The sequence below is a fragment of the Anoplolepis gracilipes genome, chromosome 12 (genome assembly GCF_047496725.1).
Source record: "Anoplolepis gracilipes chromosome 12, ASM4749672v1, whole genome shotgun sequence".
NCBI lineage: Eukaryota > Metazoa > Arthropoda > Insecta > Hymenoptera > Formicidae > Anoplolepis > Anoplolepis gracilipes.
The window spans coordinates 2,936,674-2,955,505 of record NC_132981.1 but is presented as its reverse complement, the minus strand read 5'-3'; the positions used below and the strand labels follow the sequence as shown (position 1 = coordinate 2,955,505).

General features: G+C 38.2%; 1 protein-coding gene and 1 long non-coding RNA gene across 6 annotated transcripts in view; both read left to right on the top strand.

The window, feature by feature from the left end:
- The window catches only part of Eip93f (Ecdysone-induced protein 93F), a 143,666-nt gene that overhangs the window by 80,684 nt on the left and 44,150 nt on the right, over positions 1-18,832 (top strand). The window lies entirely within an intron of this gene.
- LOC140672009 (uncharacterized) lies at positions 2,433-15,925 on the top strand. Its single transcript, XR_012047819.1, has 2 exons — positions 2,433-9,856; positions 10,206-15,925. It is a non-coding gene; the product is annotated as an uncharacterized lncRNA (long non-coding RNA).

Genomic DNA, 18,832 nt, shown 5'->3' with positions numbered 1-18,832 from the left:
GAGAGAGTGGTGGAAAGGGGGGTGGACAGCGGCGAGGGAAAAAGGGGGGTAACACGAGTTGCGTGTGTGCGCGTTTCTCTGGCCTTTCCTCCCGAGACTTGCACGATCTTGGAGAGGATCGACCGACCAGTGCGCGTTCGGGAAAGGGTTCGGGAGGGTGGAGAACCGGCTATCGAAATCTCGGTGTAGTGCTTCGAGTGATACGCGCGCGAGTGCACGCACGACGCCTCCGCGTCGCGTCTCGAGGCGTGTAAACGAGAGTGTCTGACATGAGATGGACAACCATTGAGGCCGCGACGAAGGCCGTGTCAAAGGTTTAGTGAGTGAGTTTTAAAGTCTGGCATTGGATCGTCGTCGTCGTCCTTTGCGCCAGCGGACCGCTTCCGCGAGACTTCGGCAGACTGTTGCTCCTGTCAAACGCGCGGCAGGAGCCTCTGCCTCTTTGTCCTTCGGACAAGCGACAGTTACACCTGTTACGCGTCGCTCGCAACTACCGGCCGGCGGATTGTCGCGAAAGTTTTGCGGGAGAAAGAGAGAGAGAGAGAGAGAGAGAAAGAGAGAGAGAGAGAGAGAGCGAGAGAGCGAGAGAGACGGTTTATGCCGGTAATTGTCACGCACCGCGTAATCCCCGGCGTCGGCTCGCACGCACGCACGTAATCGCACTCACGACCATTCCTGATCGTCGGACACGGGAGGACATGGAACTGGACATAATGAAGCCGCCTCTTCTCACGTCTCTTCCTGGCCTCATCCTGAAGTCGAGGTCCGACCGGGCGATCTCGCGATCTCGCGAGGGCATCGCGCGCGACGAGTGATCGGCTGTAACGATGTCGCTTTCCGCATCGTCAGGACGACGAGGACGTCGTACGATTGCACGACCGGGGCGGATTCGACGGGCGTAAAAACGCGGGCGGAAGTGGATCGACGTAGTATAGGTAAAGGGACCACCCCAACGCAGTTGCGAGGCAACGGCGTGCCGCGGGTGCACGTGCGCGATTATGGAAGTGGTGGTGGTGGAGTTTGCTTCTCTCTCGTTAGTTGGATGAATCTCTCCTACGATCTCGAATTTACACTGATACGTAGGAGTTGAAAAATCGCTCTATTTAGAGAGATTGTCAACTCGATGACATGCCTTATTCGATTTACATTTTATATATAAGTTTACACATTTTTGTAAAAAGAAACGGAGTAGAGTGTAAACAAACTGAATAGTTAAAACGTTGAAAATGAAGAGATCTTTATTAATTACTATCGTCGTTGAAAATGGCAAATTATATAAATTATGAAATATATAGAGTATAAATAGAAGAAAGTAAAGAAGAAAAAGTGGAAAGAGTTTGACCGAGCAATACCGACATTGTACGTGTCCGAGTATGATCAAAACGATCTCACATTAATCTCTATGATATTAAGAAAAGTGAAGGCCCATCTATCTAGCGCACTTGTTTTTCATTCATGCGAAGCATGGATTATGCGAGCATGCGCTTTGCCGTATCCGGTAATATTTCATTGTCTAGTAGAAGATTTATAGAGGATAGAGGTAGCTTTATATGAAAGATGCAATATTAATAGTTTTTAAGAGTCGTAGACGTGTGTGCGTAATAAGAACGTACTGTAACAGCTTTCCCTTCCACCCTCTTTCTCACGAGAGTGCGAAACTCGAGCCGGAGTCAAATTTGAATAAGGTCGTCGTTTCCGTTTGTGAAAGCATTACACAAACGAAAGTTGGACATAAGCTCGGAGAGCAATATATCTCGACGCGCGTATCATCCCTTTTCCCATTTTGTGCATCCTCACCGTTTCCCGAAAAGGCTCGGCAACAGCGAGGCAAGGCAAGGCGAGCAAAGGGGTCGGCGGGATGGGCGCAGTTACTGCTGATCGTTAAAAGGCGCATAAAAAAGGTAGAGGAGAAGGCGCTGGGTGGACGGATGGGTGGATGGGTGGAGGGAGGTCAGAGGAAACGGCGCGAGAAGTAACAATAAAAATTCGTCGGCGTTCGTGTTTCGTCGCCGTGGTAGGAGCGGAGGGACGTAAGGGAGAGCGAAGTGAAGAGTACGATGGGGGGTTAAAGCGGAAGACGAGAGAGAGAGAGAGAGAGAGAGAGAGGGGGGAGGGGGTGAGAAGGGTGGTTGGGTAGTCGGTGGAGCAGGGTGCGTAATGAAACGATATTGAGTAGCCGTGGTAGGGAGGGTCGCTGCGAGAGGGTGGGGGTCGTCTTCAGCCCTCTCCGTCGATTGACCTCGCTTCGACGAGGCGAGGGTGGGAGCGAGCCAGGGGCGGACGTTGGTAGGGCACGGTGGGGATCGTGGTTAAGAGAGAGAGAGAGAGAGAGAGAGAGAGAGAGAGAGAGAGAGAGAGAGAGAGAGAGAGACAGAGAGTGACAGCTTCGTGGGGAGGGGGGGGGAGAGTTGTGGGAGGAACGGGGGGAACCCGTTAAATTGACGAAAATGACACGGCACCTTCTCTCCTTCGTCCATTTCCCTCTTGCTTCTCGCTTACCCCTTTAGCTTTGCTTTTTTCCCTCGATTTTGACGACGCCCGGAAACGTTCCTCCCGGAAACCTCGAGGAACTTCAAAGCGACATTAGTTTCGAAGGGCGAATGGATGGAAATAAATCGCGATACGCGAAAAATTGGATCGGTGCGTGTGTAACGTGAAATCTGAGAAATCTTACGGTACTGTCGAGATGAGAAAAAGGAGTAGGAATCGCTCTGTAAGATCTAATTAAACTTTTAGCGTCGTACACTTTGACCGCGTAATTAAAATTCAATTAAACGATATATATCCCGAAACGAAATTAAACGAAATATTGCAATATGTCATTACTAGAATATACCGATGAGAAATTGTTTTTTTTTTTTAAATTAAAATTTAATTACACATAATATCGCGTTGGACAATAGTATTATTATAATTCAGTATACAAATAAAATTTGATATATATCAATTTTGTGTAATCATTAATAATAATAATAATAATTTTTTGAATCTTCTCCCGTTATATCTAATTTTAAAACCCCTTAATAAAATATACAATACATAAGATTTCGTATTAATTCTTTATACGTTTTTATTATCTGATTTTACACCTTTAAAAGAAAATAGAGAAAATAATCAAATTATATTATATCCAACATTATATGACTCTTTTAATTTAAGGTTGGCATAAAATTATCAAAATTTCCTTACGAAGTTTCGTAGCAAAATTTAAAGCAACAAAGTTATCGCGCGCGGCAATGCGATTGCACAGAAATTATTGTGTGTTTTAAAGTTTTAAAATTTCGTACAAACTTTCCAAATAAAAAAAACTCACATATTAATCTAGCCGGATTCATCGCGGGCAATTAAATCGTTCCGCTTTGAAACGCCGCGCTTGCATAACCGATTGCCTCAGCGGGAGGAAAGAAAAGTTTCTCAATACTCGGTTCTATGCATCGACGTGCGAAATGCCATTTTTAAATATAATAATAATAATAATAATAATAATAATAATAATAATAATCCGGACAATACGGAGATCGCGAACATTTCGAAAGTGGAAAATGGGTCAACGTTCTATACACAATCCGATAACAGGGTATTAAGTGATTACATAGACTCCGGGGATAATTAGTGCGGCCGACTGGCTCGTTAACGAGAACAACGTTAACGTTTAGCGGTCGCGAAATGGCAAAGCGCGCGAGTAAAGTATAGATAAACCGACCGTGTGTTCTAACGAGAAAACGACGGATGCTCCCATTATCGTTCCGTCCTCTTCTTTTCTAGTCGATTAAAAAAATCGGTGATGAGATAAACTGCGCGTCGATGAATCCATCGTACATTTATTTGACATTCATGGGCGGGCGCGCGCTCTCTCTCTCTCTCTCTCTCTCTCTCTCTCTCTCTCTCTCTCTCTCTCGTGTAGATGACGTCTCGTAACTCTAGTTCATAAATCAGTTACTTCGTTTCCTCGTGCCTCGTTCGCGTCCGAATACGTCGCCGGGAAAGCCGCAATACGATAAAGCAATTTACAACTACTCCTGTGTTCTTCGCGTTCCACCCCCTCCATCCCTTCCTCTCTCCTCGCGCGAAGTTTCTCCTGTCGTGCTCGAAGTTAGACGCTAATTTCGCATAATTAACGCCGCTGGCTTTTAAATTATTTACGGGGATAAATAATTTCGAGCGACTAATAAATTTGCCCTATCGCCGGATCATGGACTGTAACTGCTACTAGATCGAGAGACCAGTTTGCTCGTTTCTTTTAATGAGTAAAGATTATGCGGTGAACGTTGAAACGTAATCTGCATCGGATTTAAAATTAATAAAATTAGATAAACCGAGATACTTTTCGACGCTATTGCAATTTTTAATCTCTCCAGTGAAGGATCTAAGAGCTCTTTAGGTGACGTTATTTTGTAATAAAATTTCTTTATTTAAATAATAAATGTATAAATAAATCAAGATACGTGTATTTAAAAGAGATTCGTTGCATCAATTGATACATTATTATTCTTCAAGGACTTATCAGAGTGAAAATAATGGGAAAAAAGAATACAGGTGTATATCTGTCTCTGTATAAGAAGAGATAAAATTTTATTTCTTATTAAAATATATATCCTGGCAATTTCCCCTCTCACACTCGTTTCCACCGTCCCATTTCACATCTGTCGGATGATAATAATAATAATAGAATGGAATGATTACAGCTCCCGCCGCACGTAACGTAATTCATTTCGAATGACGAGACGCGTCCCGTCATACGTTGTTCGTCACGATCCGCGAGCGGGCCGTTAGAATATCATTCGCACTCGTGCGGGGCGACGAGTTGAAAATACGGGGAGTTAATCCGGTGACGGATGGCGGCGGTGATCTGTTGCGTTTTAATCGTCCCTCTCTCCTGCGTACGCCGCAAAATTTCATCCGCGCGCGAGATTTCGCTTTATCACGTCGACCCCGAAACGCCGATATTCAACGGTTGCGAGGCTCTCTTCATCCTCTTTTGCCCGCGTGTACGTTGAAAAAGCGACACACTGTGGAGAGACCGGCTCTCTCTCTCTCTCTCTCTCTCTCTCTCTTTCTTTCTCCCGTTGCGTTTCACCTCGGCTCACACACGTGTACACACGTCTCTCTTCGCACCATGCGCTAACTGTTGCATCCTGCATGCCTGCATGCGAAGCTATCGCTCTCTCATCCTTTTCCCTTCTCGCTTTTATCTTCTCCTGCCTGCTTCTTTCGCTTATCGTCTCACCTTTCTTACATTTTGCTTCTTCTGTCTGTCGCAACATTTTCTTTAGCTGTTACCCTGTACTATAAAGTATGTAAAAATTTATACCAAATATATATTTCATTTAATTTGCTATTTATAAACTGTATTGTCCGTTGAATAATATTTACTTGACGATAAGGAAATTGGGAAAGTGTTGCTCCAATAGTTTCGTTTAAATATATTTTGCAATAATACGTTTACTTTTCATTAAATCATTATCACTATTGCATTCGATTTTACTACGATTAATTTAAGCGCGAAATAATTTTTCGTTTTTTTTTTTTTTTTTTTTTTTTTTGGCTACAATCTTAGAACACGTGGTTTGCTTTGAGACTGTCGCACGTCATTCGTGGGACAATTCGGGACGACAGATCTTCCTCTCTCGAATCTCTCTGGCAAAATCTTATTAGACATCAACTATAAGGATATTGCTGTGGAAGAAGATCGACGAATCTCGATAGAGATGACCTCGCTCCTCTTCCGTCCGGTCTATCACTGTCGCTCCTTTGTCACTGACGAATCTATCGTACGGTCCGTACGGTAATATTTCGCGACGCGACTCGGCTGTAACACTAGACAGCGTAGAGCGATAAATGGGTCACCAGACAACGACTCCGCCGCTGCCACGTTCGGTGTCCGATTACCGCTTAGGCAGAGTGCGACTGCGATGAAAGTCTTGTTAGGTTCGGCGGGAATGAAAAAAATTGAAACGCCGCATCCACGATGCAAAAAAAAAAGTCGCTGATCGGTCAGATTTACCGCTGGTTGAACGTCTCCTTTTCGCCTCATCATTGTGTTTCCCTCCGTCGTCACCTTCACTCCATCTATCTGAACTTTGTTTTGGAAATGGACTGCGATTCTGATACTATATGTCAGGTACACCACGTACGTGTGCGAGTGTCTTCTCTCTTCAAAGAAGTTGCGATCGTCTATGAATGTCTCTCTTTCTCTCCAAGTCTTCATACAAGCTTGTTGTTGCGAAGAAATATGGGAGTGGCCGTTGCAAAATGATTGCTGCTTGAGAGGTGTAGAATAATGAACAGTCTTCTCTGAGTAATACTAAACTTTGAGATATATCGTGAGGATATTTGCGTAGAATATAGCAATTTAAGTGGGCTAATTAAAGTGATGATTGTATTATTATTCAATCTAAATTTATTAAATTATATAAAACAATTTTTTTTCTTTAAAAAGAAGAGTAAAAAATCGATGTCACTAATAATATAAGAGTTTGAAGTATATTTTCTAGATATTGAAAAGTTGGAACGTCAGTCAGATTTGGAAGTTTTCTCGACACTCTTATTTCTCATTTTGAAAAATTGAAAATATCGCGAAATATCAGTCTTCAAATTTATTATACCATTAAAAATTTGAGAAATCAAACAAGAAAAGAGTCGTGTTTGCTCTCAGTTTCTTTTCGTATATCTTTCTAAATCTTTCATTCACAAGCATTTGTCAATTTCTTAAAGTCATGATGTATGACATAAAATCGAATACTTTCTTTCAACGTCTCTCTTTGCTTCATTACACTGTTGCGAGAGCGATCCTCTAAAAATGATTAGCCTCAGACCTCGAGAAGTCACTATCCGAGCCTGTCTGCATTTCGTTCGTGCACGAATGTGTGTGCATACACCTTTGCAATTGCCGTTGAAGAAAAGGAAGCGACCCTCGATAGAGAGTGCATTGGCTGCTTCACGGCCGTTAGTAAGCCAGAACGCTGAATGAGAGGGGAAGAAGCGAGGGGGAAAGGGAAGGACAAAGAGAATGGCTGTAAAAGATTCGGCAGCTGGTACCTCGCCCTCGATGTCTGAAAAGCCTCTCGGGTGTATTTTCAGTAGACGCGTCGGTCGATGGTACCTCGCAACAAGAGTTATCGCCGAAAACTCTTCGTCAAAGTCTGTAGCATCGTGAATTATTATGACTTTTACGTCAAAAGGAATTCTTTTTTTTTTTTTTTTATTAATTTCACGAGGAAATTCCAAGAGGGGGTTTGGGAATTATCCTCTGTTTATTCTCTATAGAGCTAATTACACGCTCGTCGATTATGATCTTTACACGCGGGGAAATGTAGGTGGCATGCGACTCGTGACCGTGTTCTCTCTGTCAGCGATAGGATACTTTCATGCTCAAGGGGACACCGATCAAGGGGAGGAGGGAGGGGGGGGGGCGATATCTCAGACAACGACCGACAACAATAAGTTCTCCATGGGAACTCTCGCGTCTCGCGCAACTTACTATTCATCTCGCCGCGACTTAATTTTTTTTTTTTTAATCCCCGCCTCTCGGTAGATCGAGAGCTTCGATATACGCGCGCGCGATCGTCGTCCTCGACGATCATCATGATTTCGAGGAACATTAATGAGCCATGGCAGACCGGGCAGACCTCGCGAGAGAGAGACGGGCGAGCGCTCTCGAGCCTTTCGACATCCCATCGTGTGCGTCGTCGTCCTTCGCTTCGGAAACCGCTAAGCGATCCCGCCAGGTGAATGGGATTCTCTCGCGATCGTGCAACAAAGCGAGGCAGATAACTTGACGCGATTGCCCGTTTTCTTTTCTTTCCTTTCCGTCAAATTGCAAGCATTCCGCTCACCCGAGGTTGTCGCAAGGTGAAGCAAGGTTTGAAAGTAATAGCGCTCTAATTTTTCACGAAGACATTATGTAAACATGAGTACCGTTAACTGGTTCGGTAATATTTTATATCGATATATTTTATTTACTCTGTAACAATGAATAGTTATTCATGATCTCGAGTTATAAATATAGCATTGCAAATGAGTAAAATTTCGTTGAAAGAATTTATTGCCAATGGTTGTTTCAATCAGTGATATTTTAAACGCGTTTTATATTTTAATATTATATATGAAACATTTATAGCATATTTTATTAAAGAAATATATGAGTTTGGTCAAGAGTTCCGTTTATTTTTTATAGATTTATCTCATCTTAAAAATAAAAAAAATGTAATATGTATATAATTCTAGATTTTTCAATATTATATTTTATTTCAGTGAATATGCTTTTCTCAAAAATAACAATCTAAAATGAAAAAAAAAAATCTTTACAACTCGCAAATATGATTATTACTAATTTATCAGTGAAATCTTACTGTCGTAATCTATACAAATTATGCATACATACAAAAGATGCGATAGTTTTTACTCAGTGAAATATTTTATTTTCAATGAAATTTTGACACTATTTTAATGAGTGACATTTTCATTGATTCATCCAGTTTGAAATTAAACGTTTATTTAGCTATATAATTTTTAAACGTGCTCGTGCGTGAAATTAACAAGGCAATATATTCTCGTATGTTATTATAAGTGAACGTAATATATCGATAATCGATTCCATTCAAAAAATTATTTATTATATACAACGGATCTCGTATCATACGTGATACATCAGATTTATATATGTTAATAATAACCAATTAGAATGTAGTATGTATTAATAATAACAAACCCATTGACATTTGTGACACATGTTGACATTTTTCTTCGTAAGAGAAATCATAAATCTAGTCGTGTGTGTCGATTAGAAAAATACAAGGGGTTCATTTTCGACGCAATGTGTCGTTAGGATCGATGAATCGGTACCGATTAAGCATTGAGACGACATGATTCGTACAGGAAAATACTCTCAGATATATATATATATATATATATATACCTGCCTGAAAACCTGCGTGCCGAACGAATCAACCGGCGACGGGCCGCTCGTTATCGCAATTACTGTTCGATTATAGCGTCAGGGAGATGTTTTCAACGCGGCTGAGCAGATTTTAGACAAAGGCTAGCCTTGTGTACGCGCGTCTCATGAGAGTCGACCGCGGCCTTATCACGTGCGAGGGACCGAGAGAGGAAACAGAAAGAGAGAGAGAGACAGAAGTCATCCGTTTCCGAACATTCTATTCTCGTCCCAACACCGGATTGCCATTGGTCGAAATGGGCCGGCGATTAGAGAAGGCACCGACGTGGTGTAGTAGTAGCTTAGGGACCGTGTCGAGCTGAAAACCGCGGCTCCTCGATTGGTTGAGCGGGCCCCTCGAGGCCATTCGATTTAGAATTGAAGAATGGTGCCGCTATATCCTTCGTAGAGAAGATGATTGTGGAAAGTCGCTCCGTTCTCGAACCTTCATCGTTTTGATCATCGTGCCGAGAAAAGGGAGGAAGGTCGATTGTTCTCGTCAATTTTTCATCAAATCAATAAATGTAAATCGATGTCTATAAATTAAAAAATATTTTAAAAAATGTTTCCTTCCGAGGAATCGATTTTTTAATTCATCGACAATCTTTTATCTCTATTGTTGCAATTTTAAAAGGAATTATCGTCGTAGCAGAACGAATTTATGACATTTGATTTATCGATTAGTTTTTTTTTTTTTTACGATTACATTTGTAGCGATTAATATTAGAAATATTATGAATAATTATCTTTATACTATTAATGATCATGAATTAATAGGGAGTCTATTCTCTGGAAAAACATGGAAAACCTGAAATTTTCAAGGATTTTTTGTACGTGGAAAAATTAGAGAATTTTATTGGGACTCGGATAATTTAAAAAAAAAATTCTCTCTTTGATCATTTCTTATATTGTAAGCAATCGGTAAGCTAAATGAATTATATGTATGTGTATGTTAAAAATATATTATAAATATATATCTATCTCTATTTTTATACATTCAATGTTTTAATAAAATATTAAATACGCAGAGAAAATACATATTTTAAAAAATTTTTGTTAATAAAAAAATAATATTTACGCAAGTAAAAAAATGTTTATCTTAAGAGAATTAATCAATTTTTTTAAATACATTTACAAATCTAGTACTTGAAACGTAAAAAGCCCTATGAGAAACATTAGGATACAATATAAAATAAAAAAAAAAAACTTATTTTTAAAAGTTGCATTAAAATATCTTGAAAATGTTCTCTTTACCTGGAATTTTTAATAGACCCTGATTAAGTCTCGCAAAATACGACGCAAAATCATAGCCGCCAGCAGCTAATCTAGACATAGACGTAGATAATGATTTTATTCGTCGAACCGATAGCGTCATTGGTTAAATCCCGGGCGTGGTCACTCGCCCTACTTCTTCGTCTTCTTAAATGGCACGAGAGATAAGATTGGTTTGGTACCTCCTGCCTGGAATTTCATCCAGCGGGGATTGTGTCTGAAGTCTAATCACTCTTGGATGAAATTGATCAAGCATTTGAATTGTACTTGCCATGAATATACAACGAAAACTGACGCAAATCCCTCAATTAAATAATTATGGAAAACATATAGCGTTATTTTTTTTCTGGCCGGTTCTTTCGCTCCTTAAAAAAGGCACTGAATAACTGAATGCCAATAAGATGATTATTTCGAGTAATATGCTATTTTTATACATCATTGACAAATAAAGTTTATTGCTACACATTAAATGCATGAAAATTGAAACGATAATCGTAACAAATATGTTAATAAATTTTAACATATTTATTACTAGATTATAATTTTTTCTGATAAAATGTATCATGCATAAAAATATGGAATTTGTTGAACAATAACTTTTTCATGTTTTTAAACATTGTGATAAAATATTTTAATTTTTATTTGAGACGGAAAGTGTACATAATATAATTACATTTTTTCTCTTTCTCTTATTATTACTACTATAATATTTTGCTTGTTTATATACGAGAAAGAACGCTAATCAACATCAACATCCGGTAGATAGAGAACCGTACGACTGCAATCAATTGATATAAGTTTGCGTTTTACCTTTGTTGATAGCATACAGCGCGAATCTTAATGAAGTTAATCCAATCTTATAGGGGAAAGAAGCATCATCATTCTAGATCGATGATTAATCTCATGATAATTCTACTGCAGTCATCGCGCGAATCATCGCGAAGTAAGCGAGTCGCACACATGATTGTCACACACGCCTGATTTCGCGGAAAACGAATTGAATGCGCTCAAACTTCCTAGATTCTCTTTGATGCGCACTCAGATAAGTTTGCTTGAAATCATCTAAAAATCAAGGAAACAGAGATTTGATTTCCCCGTTTTATCGTTTTCAAAATTATGTAGGTACATTTTCATAAATCCTTGTTGTTTCAACGAGAAGCGGAATCCTCTTCGAAGAGAGCTCGAGATATGAAAATTTTCGCGAGGATGAGCAAAAATATTCGCAGGCCAATCAAGCGAGCCACGGTCAAGATTTTCATGCGTCATTACGCAACCTTGAAGTTTGCACGCTCTGGCGTGACGATGACTTGGCCGATTCCTGCGGTTGCGATCGGGCCGACACGTGGCGCGCGGTTCCAAAGATATTAACGATTTTTTCTCCTTGCAACAATGATTTTTCGTGATTCACGCGATCGGTACGATTATCTATGCGTCATGGTTATGCGAATCGAGTCTTTAAGAGAGCGAAAACAAGAAGATCGAAAACCAGATATGTCCAGAACTCGAGAGAGAGAGAGAGAGAGAGAGAGAGAGAGAGAGAGAGAGAGAGAGAGAGAGAGAGAGAGAGAGAGAGAGGAAGTGTGAATTTATAGGAATTACTTCATGATACTACATAATATTGCACGAGAGTAATAAAATCTGAATAATGAATGATTCAATTATGTATATATTTGTAATATATATATATGTGCATAATATATTTGAAAGCCACACACTTGATCGCAATTGTGATGAAACTTGAAACGATATTATGCAATCACTCATTACACTTGCGCATAGTTTGAATTTCACTTAAACGGCTGATTATATCACATCATCGATTAAAAATTAATGCTTATTGTGAAGATACGCTGCGTATCGCTTCTTTCCCGTTGTTGCCTCGCATACATGTGTACGCATACGTCATATATCATGCCTCTTAATTAAATGCATCGTCTTTTTCGAGCGCATTCATCGTTGATGCGTTATCGTAAATTTGCAGTGAGAGATAAGAAATTTGTTCGATAAGCAATTAACATTTCGCCACCGAGAGCTCGTGTCGCGAATCGCTTGCTTATATTACGAGAAAAATTTGATTAATTTATGCTGATATCTCGTAATAGAAAGGACTGAACGGTATTTCTCTTTTACGATCGATTGAAATTCGGCGGGATCGTGTCGAAGCTTAGGTCAAAAGGTCGACGGAGAATTATTCTCAAGATCCGTGGAAACGTTATGTAATATTAAGAACATCGCTGACCGCGATATTTTGTTTTTGTCAATGATTGCTTCGGCCTTGAGGAATTTTCTCCTCTTTTTCAAGATTTTTTTTATTTTTATTTTTGCCGAAACACGTGACAAATGGATATTATCGGATATTTCGCGACTGAAGGAATTGTTGAACGCGAAAACTCTAGGTTTGCGAGTTCTCAGGTGTTTGTCGGGGGTGTAAGAATCACAGCAATCTAAAACTTTATTGTCAGAGATGCGCGGTGAAATGCATCTTTGTCGATCAACTATATCCGCTATCCGAAATGGACAGAAATTGCATCGAGGAAGACAAACAATATTACTGATATATACGAGTAAAACTTTTCAATTTTGCAAATATTTTTCTATGCACTTTCGTGATTTTTCCAGGCTGAATTTTTCTTTTCTCGACATGTATTATATATACATTTTTTTTTTATTAAAAGATACACATATACAAAAGATACATTCTGAAAATTTATTTCGATATCTGGATTATATAAAACTTTTCTTTCGATAACAGATTGCTTTTATAGATAGATTGCTGATTTAGATTAAAAAATATGTTAATAATATATTTTAAAAAATTGTTTTTAAATAATTAATTTTTAAATATTAAAAATCTCTAATATGTATAAAAAATTTTATATAAATAAATAAATTTTATAAGTAAATTACTTTTACACTAATTTATAATTATTTAATTCATAATTCAACGACAAAATGTGCGATTAAGAGAGCAAATCAACTTGTATGCGATGTCATTGTAAATTCAACTAGTAATGAATCTATTTTTGTTGCTTACAAAAACTATCTGATTCACGATGATTAAAAACTCAAGCCAGTGCGTCATCAATTTTTTCAAAAACAACGATAAGGGTGTAAGCTTCACTTAAGCGCGTCCCTGACCATAATATCAGTCGTGCATTTTTCTGACAGGCATGCGCGAACGCATACACATAACGTGCACACATCTTGCGGCGTGACCGACGTGGATCCAGTTCGCGTTTCCGCAAAGCGCATTATACCTATATTTGATAAGCTGCGTGGAAGTAGAGCGTTTAAATAATGGCCGCACACGTTGGCGATGGGCTAACGCGATGGGCGTCGCCATTCGTTCGCAAACGTTCGACAAACAATAATAATTTATTCAGATGTTTTTCATGCGCGCTTTCAAGCGACCGCGTTAATTCGAACGAAAGGTTTTCCAGGTTATTTTTTTTTTTCTATACGTCTGTGTCTAAAATAGTGTCGATTTAAAAATGAGAAATGTGACAAACAATTTTATTTTTCGCGTATTTTTTCTCGGGCTTTCAATTTTTCATATTGTTTCTGAAAAATTTCCCAAATTTTTCATTTTTATATTTTCTATTTTTTACATGCAGTCCATCTTATTTTTCTGCAATTGATTGCGTCATGATTAATCAGAAAGGCTATCTGAATGATAAAAAAAAAAATTATGTCTAGTCATTATATTTGTCCGATGAGGAATAAATACGAAACGGTTGTATTGCGATTTTATTTTATATTTTTCTAAAAATAGTTACTTGATTTACAAAGATAGAATCGCAAGGATAATAGGATAGGTATATGTAAGTTTGGAAAGTGGATATCGTCGGTCGAAAATTAAGGATTAACGTTTCGTCGAGCTATCCAAAGTGATCAATGGCGTTCTCGTTCTTTACGAGCTAATTTGCGCTTATTCATGAACTGAAGCGAGAAAGACCCGCGATATATCTTCCGCGATTACTTTACAGCAATTCCCGAAATTTGTATGCGCTTCACACGGGCAGGTCGTCCGTCCCTTCGCACTGAAAATCAACTTCCCTACTTGTTACAAGCTTTCTATCAACTTTGTTGGAGAACCGGTTAACATGCTAATGCCGTTACATATTAATCACCATTAATGCCGACGAGTGCTCGGCTACCCTGAAAACAAACTAGTACTGAAATTGATAATAAATTTAAGTGACAAGGTTGTCAGCACTCACGGCCTACAATCAAAACCATGGTTGCATAAATGCATGAATACAGTCAAATTAATTTAAGAAGTCAAATATTTAAAATATATTAATAAAAAAAATTTGTCTATACATATATATATATATATATATATATATATATATATAATATTTTTAAAATGAATTTGCGTTTTTCTGATTAATTAATTTTATGAAAAAAAAAAAAAAATTAAAAACCGGAGGCCCAAAATAGAAAAAAGAAGTTTGAAATTTGTTACATTAAATTTTATTTTACAAAAAGATTACAGCAATATTTGTACTTTGTAACACGCAATTGTATATCAAGTTATCAATTTTCTTCTCGCGCCGATATAGGTATAAATCAATAACACAGTAATTATCGAACAGAACGTATAATTAGCGATTGAACTAATTAACGGTTGAAATGCATAAGACTCATTATGCTCGCGAAATTCCGAAGCTGCGATATGCTGCTCTGTTCGCGATCGAGCGACTTGGATTCTCCCCCCGGAGTTTGCTCGATACTTACGACGATAGATTAATTTGTATTACGAGCGTGTGCTGTATCTTTCGAAGAAAATAACACGATTAAACTAACTCTCGATACGCGCCGTTGAATCAGGCGATAATAATTGCGGTGCGCGAATTACGCCGCGAAATAATTAGCCGTGTGCGAGTGTCCATTTGCGTGAGATAAACCGACCTTAGCGGACTTTAATTTAGAGTAAGAGCCTTTAATGTACTTTCGAAATTGTTTTTCGCGATTCTACTATCACGAATCGACAGGCCTCCTATATTGCTATATAAATTCTACTAAAGCTACCGTTCAATGAATCCGTCGGTTAAAGATACATTTGCTTCTCAATCTTTACTTTAACACAGAGTAACGTTTTAATTAATAAAATTCCTGGCATTTACAAAGTTTAATTGTTCGAATATATTATATAATTGTGCAAATAATGTGAGCAGAATATTTTCGATGTATTATAATCGCATTACTTATTTGCTCAATATATACATATATCTACATACATATAGATGATATTATTCTTCATAAATTTTTACAGGGGCGAAATGTAATAAAAACACGGTTTGCATTATTTTAAACGCGCGTAAACTTTTCCTCTGAATTTTTCAATGGTTTCACCACAAAGCTGTCGGTTCAGTACAAATTGATCCTAAATTAAGCGGTGCAGTAACACGTTACACTGCATTCTAGCCGTATTTCTCGTTAATGAGAAATTTATATTTTCGAAACAATATTTTTTTAAAAAAATATTATATGGAGGGGAAAAAAATGATACGATTCCCAAGATGTCTTTCGCGTTGGTGTACAAAAATTTTAGAATATTATATTATCATATATTCATTTCTCTTTATTATACAGACGAAATGAGATAATTGCAAGTAAATGCAGAGAAATACCCGAGTTAAATTCTGATTTAATTAGCATATTTGATTTACGCGTAGCCGATAAAAGCTTTGAAATTCCAAGACACGCCGAATTGTGCGTACCACGGTCGTATCGATCCCGTGTGCAATTTAATTTGCGAATTCCCCGTCGTTTCACAGAAACAACGCGCGTTTCGCAGAAGCAACGTGCGGCTCTTTACTGCCCTAATGACTATCCTACCGCGCGACAAAATCAGTCTGGCGTTGTGAAAAATCGCCGCCGGACTCGCGATTTGCACGCGATACATTTATATATATATATATATATATATATATATATATATATATATATATATATGTATGTATGTATATATAATATACATATACAGGGTGTACATACATTCGCGATCGTCTCTTTTCGTCTCACGAATGTGAGAGAAGCGCTCCCACAGAATATATTGAGACGTATATGTATGCACACATATACATAAAAACACACACACACATACACATAGTAGGAGCACCGATTGGCGTGACGGTACGTTGCATTTGCGCCACGCGCGCCGTGATACCGGGTGTCCGCCGAGAAGCGCGTCCGAGCTATAATTGGCCGGCCGTTGTCGGTTTGCGTTTGATCGACGATAGGATGCGTGGTAAGAGCTCTTTGAAAGATAGAGGCCGGCGATTCGACCGACGAGCAAATTATGTTTTGTACTTTGTGCTCGTAAAAGCGCATAAATTAAAGGATTTGCGATGGGAAATATGTATATTATTTTATTTTCCACGCGGAATTTTTTTATTATTATCGTGACAAGTTGAAAGAAGCAAATGATAGAATTGTGTGTGCTAGCGATAATCTCTTGATCGGATGATATAAATTGTTTAAAGGACGAGAAGTTTTCTTTGCATTTGTAAATTTATATATGTACTATAATATTATCGAGATGTCTACTCTCTGGAAAAAAACATGGAAAATCTGAATTTCTCAGATTTCTTTTGTATTTGAAGAAATAAGGGAATTTTATTGTGATTCAGAGAATTTTTTAAAATTTCTCTTTAATAATCTCTTTTATATCTCTTTTGTAAGCAATTGATAAGCCAAGTTATATGAAAATTACGTGTTTAAAACATATTATAAATATATATCGATTTTTTAATATAATGTTTAATATTTCAATGTTTTAATAAAATATTGAATGTGCAATACATTCTTTTTGTTGAAATTTTTAGTGATAGAAAAATGTTATGCAAGTGAAAAATGTTTATCTTGTAAAAGTTATTCATTTTTTATTTTACATTTACAAATTTAGGGCTTGAAACCTAAGTGGTTATATTTCTCAAAAATGCATACAATAAAAGAACTTATTGTAAAAAATTGCATCAAAATATCTCGAGAGGTCGGAAAACTTTTTTACAAGATATCCTAATAGTAGACATCCTAACTGTCATTTAGCTTATGTGTGAGAAAAATTTCACAAAGAAATTTCGCGCGCTATATTTGCAAAAGCGGGGAAATGCAAGATTAAATTCGAGCGTCACAAATCAAATCGGTTTCACGGCTCCTCGATGACGAATTATACGACAGATCGCTGAGCTTTTACTCAAATGAATATCGAATATTGTTTGCTAAATTAATGAACGAGCGAAAAACATAAGCTCACGCTGGCGGGCATATTTCCGCGATGTTAAATATTTATTCAGGAAATTAACATCCGTCACACAAACACACATATACTGTGCATCGTATATATACTATGGCGCATCTCTGATAATTGTTTCGACTAGCATAAATATCATAATTTGTAAAATCCCAACGATAATTTAAACATCGGAGTATCCGGTCGGCGCGAAACTGAAATCGCGAATCTTTTCGACGGAGAGATCTCTAGACTCGTGTGTCACGTCAATATGATAACAGTCAACTATTCGGCCTTTGGATAAGGAAGCGAAAAAATTTCGTTATCTGTATCTCGCGGATTCTGGAGGACGGAAATTAAACTGACATAATGCTGCCGAAAACTCAAAATCTTTGAGACGTTAAAAAGAAAAATGCATTCTTTCTCCAGGGGTTCTAAATTAAATAATAATAAGCATCTGATATCTTTCGCGACAAACGAATAATCGCACATAACTGTGAAGAGTAACAAAGTGTCTGAAGGAAATTATATTTCCATATACGTTTTAATCAGCGTGCAGCGTTCATTTATTTATCTGCAGCGCTGAAAAGGTTAATTAATTAGATTAACACATTCCATTCTCACGCACGGGTAATTAAATGCTCAGGCATTCTCAAATACTGCGATAAATCTTCAGTAATAATTGTGAAATATACGCGCGTTTTGAGTCGCTAAAAAAAAAAAAAAAAAAAAAAAAAAAAAAAAAAAAGAGCTTGTCGTACGAGCCGTGAATAGTGCAACCATGACCTTCGAAAACCACCATGTCCGGTTAGGCATTCATCGCATAGGCGATTTGCATAATTTCGCCTGCGACAACTCTCGTTGTCAAGAACAGCGTTGCATCCGCGTTGCTTTTCTCTGGAACTTTAATCATCGTCCGTCATTTCCTATGACAAACGAGTCGGTCGGGCGCGGTGAATTTGTGCAGCGGGTTATAGATATCGTCACATCCGCGTTCGAATGCGTTTCTCGTAACTCGCGATTATGCAATCGCGATTGCGAAACCGCGGGCCACTTATTTTAGTGCATACAATTTTACGATAGCGACAGTTAGCGATTCAGAGAAGTGCAAAATCTCTCGGCGCACGTTGGTACCGCGTACGTATTATATTTAACAAACATTTCCTTAAAGACTGAAGACAAAATACTCATTATGTTTCGTGTAATGTCTCTTGAATCAGTGATCAAAGCAGTGAATATTTTACCGTGTTTCAGTAAAGACACTTATGATTTCCTCCTCCGTTTCATGTGTCCCACTAATTATGGCAGTCACGTTTCACTAAAAAATGAATAATAATCATACATATTTGCAAAGATGTACAAATTTTTTATTTATTTTGGAATGC